Source organism: Odontomachus brunneus, unplaced genomic scaffold, assembly GCF_010583005.1.
Source record: "Odontomachus brunneus isolate Ranch 3 - 2012 unplaced genomic scaffold, Obru_v1 Obru_scaffold_086, whole genome shotgun sequence".
NCBI lineage: Eukaryota > Metazoa > Arthropoda > Insecta > Hymenoptera > Formicidae > Odontomachus > Odontomachus brunneus.
Genome location: NW_022639536.1, coordinates 438,250 through 446,445, shown reverse-complemented (window position 1 = coordinate 446,445; position 8,196 = coordinate 438,250). Strand labels below are relative to the sequence as shown.

Sequence of the window (8,196 nt, the reverse complement as noted above, 5' to 3'; positions counted from 1 at the left end):
TATATATATATATATATATATATATATATATATATATATATATATATATATATATAATTCCTTTTTAAAATCCTCAACAATAGCGGTCTCATATTTTGTTTTCCAAGTGTATTTCTTTGAGCATTCAGTAGGCATCTGGGTTACCAAGAGGATGGTGTCTGTATTGGTCTTGCAGAATTTGATTCTGAATGCGCTGTGCTAGAGCCCGAGGACCTCGTATAATTTCATTTTCATCTGGCTCAATGCCTTGAATTTGTACACCTTCATTGATTCCAACTTCGTACAATTCATCATTAGGAAGGCGATGATGGAGCATGTTATGCAGTACACCACACGCATTAACAATATATCCGGCAAACGCCGGATTGTACATCAATACACGTTGATATGAAAGACATCTCCACATGTTTTTGAAACAACCGAAAAACCGCTCGATCACATTTCTTGCTTTACATAAATCCATTGTGTACTGAAATTGTCAAGTTCCTTCAGGGTAGTTTGGCAAAGGTGTCATGAGCCACGGTTCCAGCGGGTACTCAGCATCACCTAAGGAGAAATGATCATTCTATGAAAATTTTTTTCAATATCATTATATAATTTTTCATCGACATTTTTTTTGCTCTGAAATATAATTTAGGATGTTTTAAAAGTCGAAAAGAAAATGTTAGTCCTAATATAATTTGCGAAAAAAATTTTTGTTCGAGTCCTTTAACAATTTAACGATTCTAATAAATATTTAAAATATAAGAACAGCTGTCATATTTTATCATCAAACATTGAAACAGTTAATACGATATAGTAATAAATACAAAATCAGTTTATAATATTTATTACAATACGAGTTCATTTTTACATTTCATTTTTATTTGTATTAGGATATGTTAGGATTAAAAAAGATTCTTATTACGAAACTAGTTTTTTTTTTATAATGCTTGAAGCTCATTGCTTGTTTTTACTTTATTTTACTAACTTTTATAATATGTGGTAATAAAATATTACAGTTGACAATGCATTTCAAACATGTGTCAGAGAAGTTGCAGATCTATACACAAGACCGACTACAATCCTGTTACAAATTTTAAATGCGAGAATAGATGTTCTATTTTTTGCTGCATATTCTAATAATTAGTAAGGTCTAACAATAAACAGAAAATAAGCCTCTAGCATGTTTAAGAAACGAAGCTAGTTAATAACAGATTATAAATTTTTATCACCCAAGTATAACCAAGTAAGAATAAAAATAAAATCTGGAGATAAACGCGGTATAATAATTTTTTGTTTATTATTATATCGTATTAACTGTAATATTAACTGTACAATGATAACATATGACAGCTGTCCTCATATTTCATGTTTCAGAATAACTAAAATATTAACGAACTAGAACAACTTGTTTTTGCAAATATTTGTTCATACTAAGATATTTTTTTATATGACAGATAACATGCGTTGTAAAATTATCTATTACAAACACTATCGATAAATTTATACTACGTTTAATTTCACACATTTCAAATATTTAAAACTTTTTACTTTTTTTCCATTTCTGTGTCCATCACTGCTACATACCGATTAGCCACGTTCGACGCTCGCCTCAGTCGTAGTGAAATTGCATGGCCCGGCGGATTGGAGAGTGACTCCATATATATAAAGGTACTTTATTCCTTGCGGAGTACATTGCGGACTTCCGTTCCGCTTACAAAATTTTTTACATCTTATTCCTCGCCTCCTTTATATCGCTTGAAGAGAGAGAAAAAGAGATTACGCACCTCCACCCAACCATCTATCCATCCATCCATCCACATTCATCCCTTGGACTTCCGTTTCCCCCGCATTTTCCTTCCTTCCTTCCATACTCTCATTCATTCTCAGCCACCCTCCTCCCCCCCCCTTATTTCCTCTAATCTCCTCATCCAAATCTCTCCTTCACCCTCCCCTCCTAAGACCTAATCCACCGTCTCTTCCCACCCCCTCTCTATCCCCCAGTTTGTGCACTCCTCCCACACGTGCTCCCAAGTTTCCTCTCCCCCTGCGCATAACCTACACTTTCTTTCCCCATCTTTCTCCCAATATCTACCTCCTCTCATCCCGTCTCCCAACCTGTACTTCGCCACTCTCTGCCATCTTTCCTCCTTCCATCCCTTCTTCAAGTACTCTGGCACCCTCTTGTCCTTCACCCTACCATACCATTTGTTAAAACTGGAGCCCCTGATTTTCTCCCACCTCTCCTCCTCCTGCCACCTGCTCTCTCTTGCCACCACCACCTCCCCCCTCAATTCCCCCTTCTCCCTCATCTTTTCAATCTCTTTTATGCTCCAGTTCTTCTCCTCATAGAAATCTCTCCTTTCCTCCTTCCAATTACCCATCACCCTTCCCTTCTTCGCCCTATCCCTTAACTCCTCCCAACATAGCCTTGCTAGCTCCCCTCCTCCTCCTTCTCCCAGTTTCCTTTCATAGCTCCACGCCCTCATCCCTGCCCTCCCCCGCAACTTCTCCCTCTGCATCTCCTCTCTCACCATGTATCCCGGTGTAAACCTCCCAACCCCTATGACCCACTTCAGAAACCTGTCCTGTAACCTCTCCACCCCCTCTCTTTCTTTCCAACCCCAAATCTCTACTCCATAACTAACCACCGTCCAAACCAACTTATCAAATAACCACATCCTTCTTGACCAATCCTTTCCAAACTTCCTCTTTCCTATCTCCCACACTTCTCTCATCACCACCGCTCCTTTGTTAACTCTCTCCTCTAAGTGCTCCCTCTGACCTCCATTTGCCATCATAACATACCCCAGGTATTTATACTTCTTCACCTCTTCTAATTCTTTCCCTTTCCATTTCCACACAATCTTCTTCTGTCTCCCACCCCCCCTTCTACACCTCATAACCTTCGTCTTATCCACGTTGACCTCCAAACCCTTCCGATCCACATACCTTTCCAGTGCTTTAATCATTCCTTTCATCCCTACCTCCTCCTCAGCCACCACCGCCACATCATCCGCATACGCCAAAGAATATATCTTCCTTCCCTTTACCCTTACTCTCCCCCACCCTTCCTTCTCTAGCTTCTCATCCAGGTCCGCCAGCAAAAGAGTGAACAAACATGGACACCCCTGTCTCACCCCTCTCCCCGTCCAGAAGTTTTCCCCTATCTTGTCCCCTACCCTCACTCTACTTATCGTCTCCTCTAACACCTCCTCACATCTCACTACCAAACTCTCTCTAACTTTCCTCTTCCTCATCATCCCTATAAGAATCTCTCTATCCACCGAGTCAAAAGCGGCCTTCATATCAACGAACAACACTACCATCTTTCCCTTCCTCTCCGCCACCCTCCTATTGATTAAATAATTAAGTATGTAGATTTGATCAATCGTTCCTACTCCTCTTCTAAACCCCGTTTGACTCGGTGGAAGTATCTCCTTCCCCTCCTCCCTTAACCTCTCGGCCAGCACCATCGCGTACACCTTGTAAGCCGTTTGTGTTAACGTAATCCCTCTGTATTCCTCAACTTTTTCCCCTTCCCCCTTTTTCACTATCGGAACTACTACCCCCTCCCTCCACTGTTCCGGCCAATCCTCTCTCCTTCACACTTTATTACATATTTCCCAAAGCCATTCTCTTATTTCTTTTCCCCCATATTTCCATACCTCATTTACTATACCCGAGTGACTCCATATAAAGGAATCGTTTCTTGCTCCTGGCCACCTTGCATTGATGTTGAGCAATTTCATGTCTGTATCTACTATCTAAAAGTACATAAAATTATGTTAGAAACAGAGTCAAAATTTTCCATATGAATATGCATCACACGTGAAGTTACGGGTGTATATCAGTTGGACACGGGGCAATTAGACACAGTCCAATCACAAGTCGCTGTTCCAAGGGACCCTACAAATGTCTCTAATCACACGGTGCTGTGATTGGCTGTGTCCAAATGCACCGTGTCCAAGTGCACCGCTCCCGAAGTTACAGCTTGCACATTCAACGAATGATTTCCATGGTGATTTACAAATGCCTCTTCATGTTCTCCTGGACCTAATATATTAATAAAGGTACAATCAATTGCTCCAATTGTTCCTTCAAATGGCTGTGGCGCATTAGCAAATTTAGTACGTGCCACTTGGCGTGTTTCCGCAGTTATAGGAAATTATATCCATCGGCGCAACAATCGCTGGTTAATCGAAACTGTTACTGCATGGAGACATCTACTAACTATTGGTTGGCTTACGTTGAAGTTGAATCCCCTGTTGGTCTTTGATAACTTCCATGCGCATAAAACTGAACTGCTATCAACACCTACAGAAAACATATTACAATAAAAACAGTTTGAAGCTTCCGTTAGTACGAGTGGGATTCAAGAAGTATTGACACGCAAGAATATAACTACCTGTATTTCAGAAGATATACCAGTAGAACGTTGGCGGATCAGATCAGGCCTTAATATATTTGTTAATTCCAGTGCAAGCTCTGGACTAATGCGAAAAATATGCATGAATTCATTGCGAGGGAGATCAAATGGATTCTGTGAGTCTCTCAATATTCTCCGCTCTATGCGCCTTTCTATCTGGTGTACTCTTTCTTGCAGTACCATAAGTTCTCAAGCGAGAAAACCAACAGCCATTGTCTATATTATTCCTTTGCAATTAAAAATAGTGTTACAATACATATTATTTGAAACAGTTACAATGAACAAAGCTAATTTATGGTAAGCGAACATAACCTCATAACGAACATTTTCCACTATCAATAATTCAACGGCGTCAAGCAAACATATGAATAATCCAAAATTTTAATTATAAAGTTTTAAATGCTTTCTTACCTTTCACATTAGTACTTCTGTACTTAATTCACAATCGCTGTACTTAATTCACAATTCACAGAATATATAACAATTATTTTCCTCATACGTGCTCCGAAATATATAAACTGCTTAAGCAAAACAGGATGAAACACTTCTTAACACTGACGGTGCGTTATGTTTTACGCATATGAGTGCATATGCTTGAAACAGAACGTATCCTAAAGCTACCGAGCATCGTTAACCGTTAACGAGGGGTCCCGAACCCCTCGCTTCGGTAACGGCCGCTATCGAAAAATTTCGATAATATTCCGACTGCGTTATCGTAAAAATTTGTTGCGGTGTCTTAGAGAATACCATTTCTCGCTACCGCATCGCTTCGGTAACTTAACGAACCGAAATTGGTCGCTAGCTGTTTTAACGATTTATAGAATAGGCCTACAGGAGCCTTAAGTATACCCGCTTGCTTTACGTTCCGATGTTTCAATTTTCGCTTTGTAAGCGCTTCACTTACACTTCCGTTACGCTTTGTTTACACTTTATTTACACTCCAATTTCAATTTTGACCAGAATGTATATATTTTAATGAATATTTTTATAATATTTATAATAAATATTTATGATCTATTGAATCTAAGGTTACAAGAATATTTATGAAATATTTAGGGAAATATTTATAAAATATTTAAATAAATATTATAAATGTTATATATATATATATATATATAAATGTTTTATATAAATGTTTTGTGCTGTCTGGGTATTCCATTTACATTCGTCGAGCAACTCAATGACCTTTGTTTATGCCCCTTGCGAAGCTCGGCAACATTCCGTACCACGCGGAAGTTCCTCGGTCGGATTTACACCTCTTTCGTGTGTGTATATATGAATATATAAATCAACGCTTATTATAAAGGGTATCTGTCTAATGCAACCATACCATATAATAAATAAAATTAGCTAATAATAGTAATTTCTCACGAATTCTCAGAATAATGATTCTCAAGTAATGATTTGCAAAATATTAATTATAATAAATTTCTGAGGAATACTTTAGAATAAATTAAACTCGGGTAATTCTTCTGGTATTCATTTTTTTAATTCTTTAGATGTTCTTTAAAATTCTCTATGAATTTCTATTCAGCTCTATGCTATTTGGGTTGAATATTTCTTATTGTACATACAAACAGTATTCATAGAATATTCTGAATTTTCCACAATTATTTGAACATTCTGTGAACATTACTTTAATATTCCAGTATATACGGAACTTCTGGAATACATACGGAATATTTCAGGAATATCTAACTGGGATATATAGCCAAATAATTTATACTCGACATTATATTGTTTCAGTTTCGCGTTACGAGCAATTACGTAAAAAAAGAAAAAACAAACGTAATCGTTATAACTGCAACAATTTCACACCGGCATAGCGTTTCCCTTCCGTAACGGAACCGCTCTTATATAATCATATCTCAAAGGCACCATATAACAGTGAATCCGGTATGGGCCTCTCCTTCGGATTCCGGTTCGCAAATCGTCAAACGATTAGGCGGGATAGTGTGATTACGGCACACACTGGTAGTCTCGTTGGACTCGTTCCAAAGTTTGACTTTCGTCGTATCATGCCGTCCATTTTCTCCGATCACCGATCGATTGTGTCATCATTTCCCTTAAAATCGCCGCGCCAATTGACTTTCACGCCGCGCAAAGTCGATAAATTGTGACGGTGCGAAGGTGGCCGCATTTTTTCGACCCGTCACGGTCTTAACCTTCTCAGAAATATTAACATCTGTGTATACACACGGTGTCATGGATACTCGAACATTTCTATTCAACACGCATGTTTAAAAGATGTCTTATATAAGATATCTTTGTGATATTATCAAAAGTCATCTAAACGACGTCTTCCCAGGTAGCAAGTGCATGTCATTTTGACGTTGAAAATCGATCATTTTTAGTCATATATCGTCAAAATTTATATACGAGTGTTAAGATAACTTTCAATAAACATAATATTATACCATTTTGTAATAATATTTTAATCATAAGCTGACGATAATTGCATTATTGATATAATTATTTATCACATTAACCCCGTAGAAACAATTCCTTAAAATTTCGTATTATATCGTCTTGTATAGTTATATATTATATACATATAATATATAGTCTACTTATTATATAGTTATATATTATATACATATAATATGTCTACTTATTTTATACCATATCGTCGGCCTATTTAGAAAACTTTCTAACTCTATTTTTGCATAAAATTGAAATAAAATTTAAATTATCAAGGCAACTCGCATAGTATAAGTATCTCAATTCTGACAAAAAATTGAGTTAAGAGGTTTTCTAATTAGGGCGACGATATTTGTATCTTAATTATGTTTTCGATATATTATGCTAAGGAATACGTCATTTTATCACGTCACAATAAAATACCGTTATGACATCAAAATGTGACATCAAAAAATTTATAACATTAGATCGTCTTTCTCACGTCATAATGAGGTCAAATTTAGTTAATAAATAACCGGTTTTTGACGTTAAAATTACGTGTGCTTGCTACTTAGGTTATTTCAAATGTCTTTAAAACATTATCAAAAGAAATCTTAAAGACGTTTGAAAAAAATTCTTTAAAATATTTCTAAAAGATACCTTTTCTTAAAGATGTCTGGAATAAGATATTTTAAGACATTTCCAAAAAATGTCTAAAATACATCTTAAACACCTTACTTTAGACTTTAGATGTCTTTACGACGTCTATTAAATAACATTTTAACACCATGTCCATGACTGTCTACATTACCCACTATAAAATTTATATACGCTGTTATTATAGTAAATATCATAACGACTTCTTAGTCTTTGCGAGCGTTATGTACATGAAGCATATAAAAATCATAAAAAAGTTATTAATATAACTTTATTATTTATATAACTGTAAGTTTTTATAATTTGTACTATAAATTTTTATAATTTTTATAATTTTTATAATTTTTATAATTTTTTATAATAAGTTTACTTTTAAGTTATAGTGTCGACTGAAAATTTTCTTTCATCTTTCTTTCATCATGCAAATGGTTCTTGAGAATAATAGGCTATGCCATCCATCCTGTTCAGGATTAAATATCGGTGACAGAGTTAGCTAATGTTGATCGCAGCATTGTATATTTTAAATTTTAAATCATGTACTATCAAATATCGCTATTCAATAGCATATATTTTAAAGTTTAAAGTATACAATGTGCCGAATATCATTATCATCCGCTAGCTCATCAATATTTAATTTTAATCCTGATCAGAACAGATGAGCAAAATCATACTGTAATCATAACTCTCAATTGATTACAGCAAATAAATAAAACATTCCTCTTTTTTTA

The 8,196-nt window shown here is 36.0% G+C and overlaps 1 pseudogene; it reads right to left on the bottom strand.

Moving 5' to 3' along the window:
- Positions 1 to 124: 124 nt before the first annotated feature.
- On the bottom strand, positions 125 to 4,624 carry LOC116847987 (annotated as a pseudogene).
- Positions 4,625 to 8,196: the final 3,572 nt, after the last annotated feature.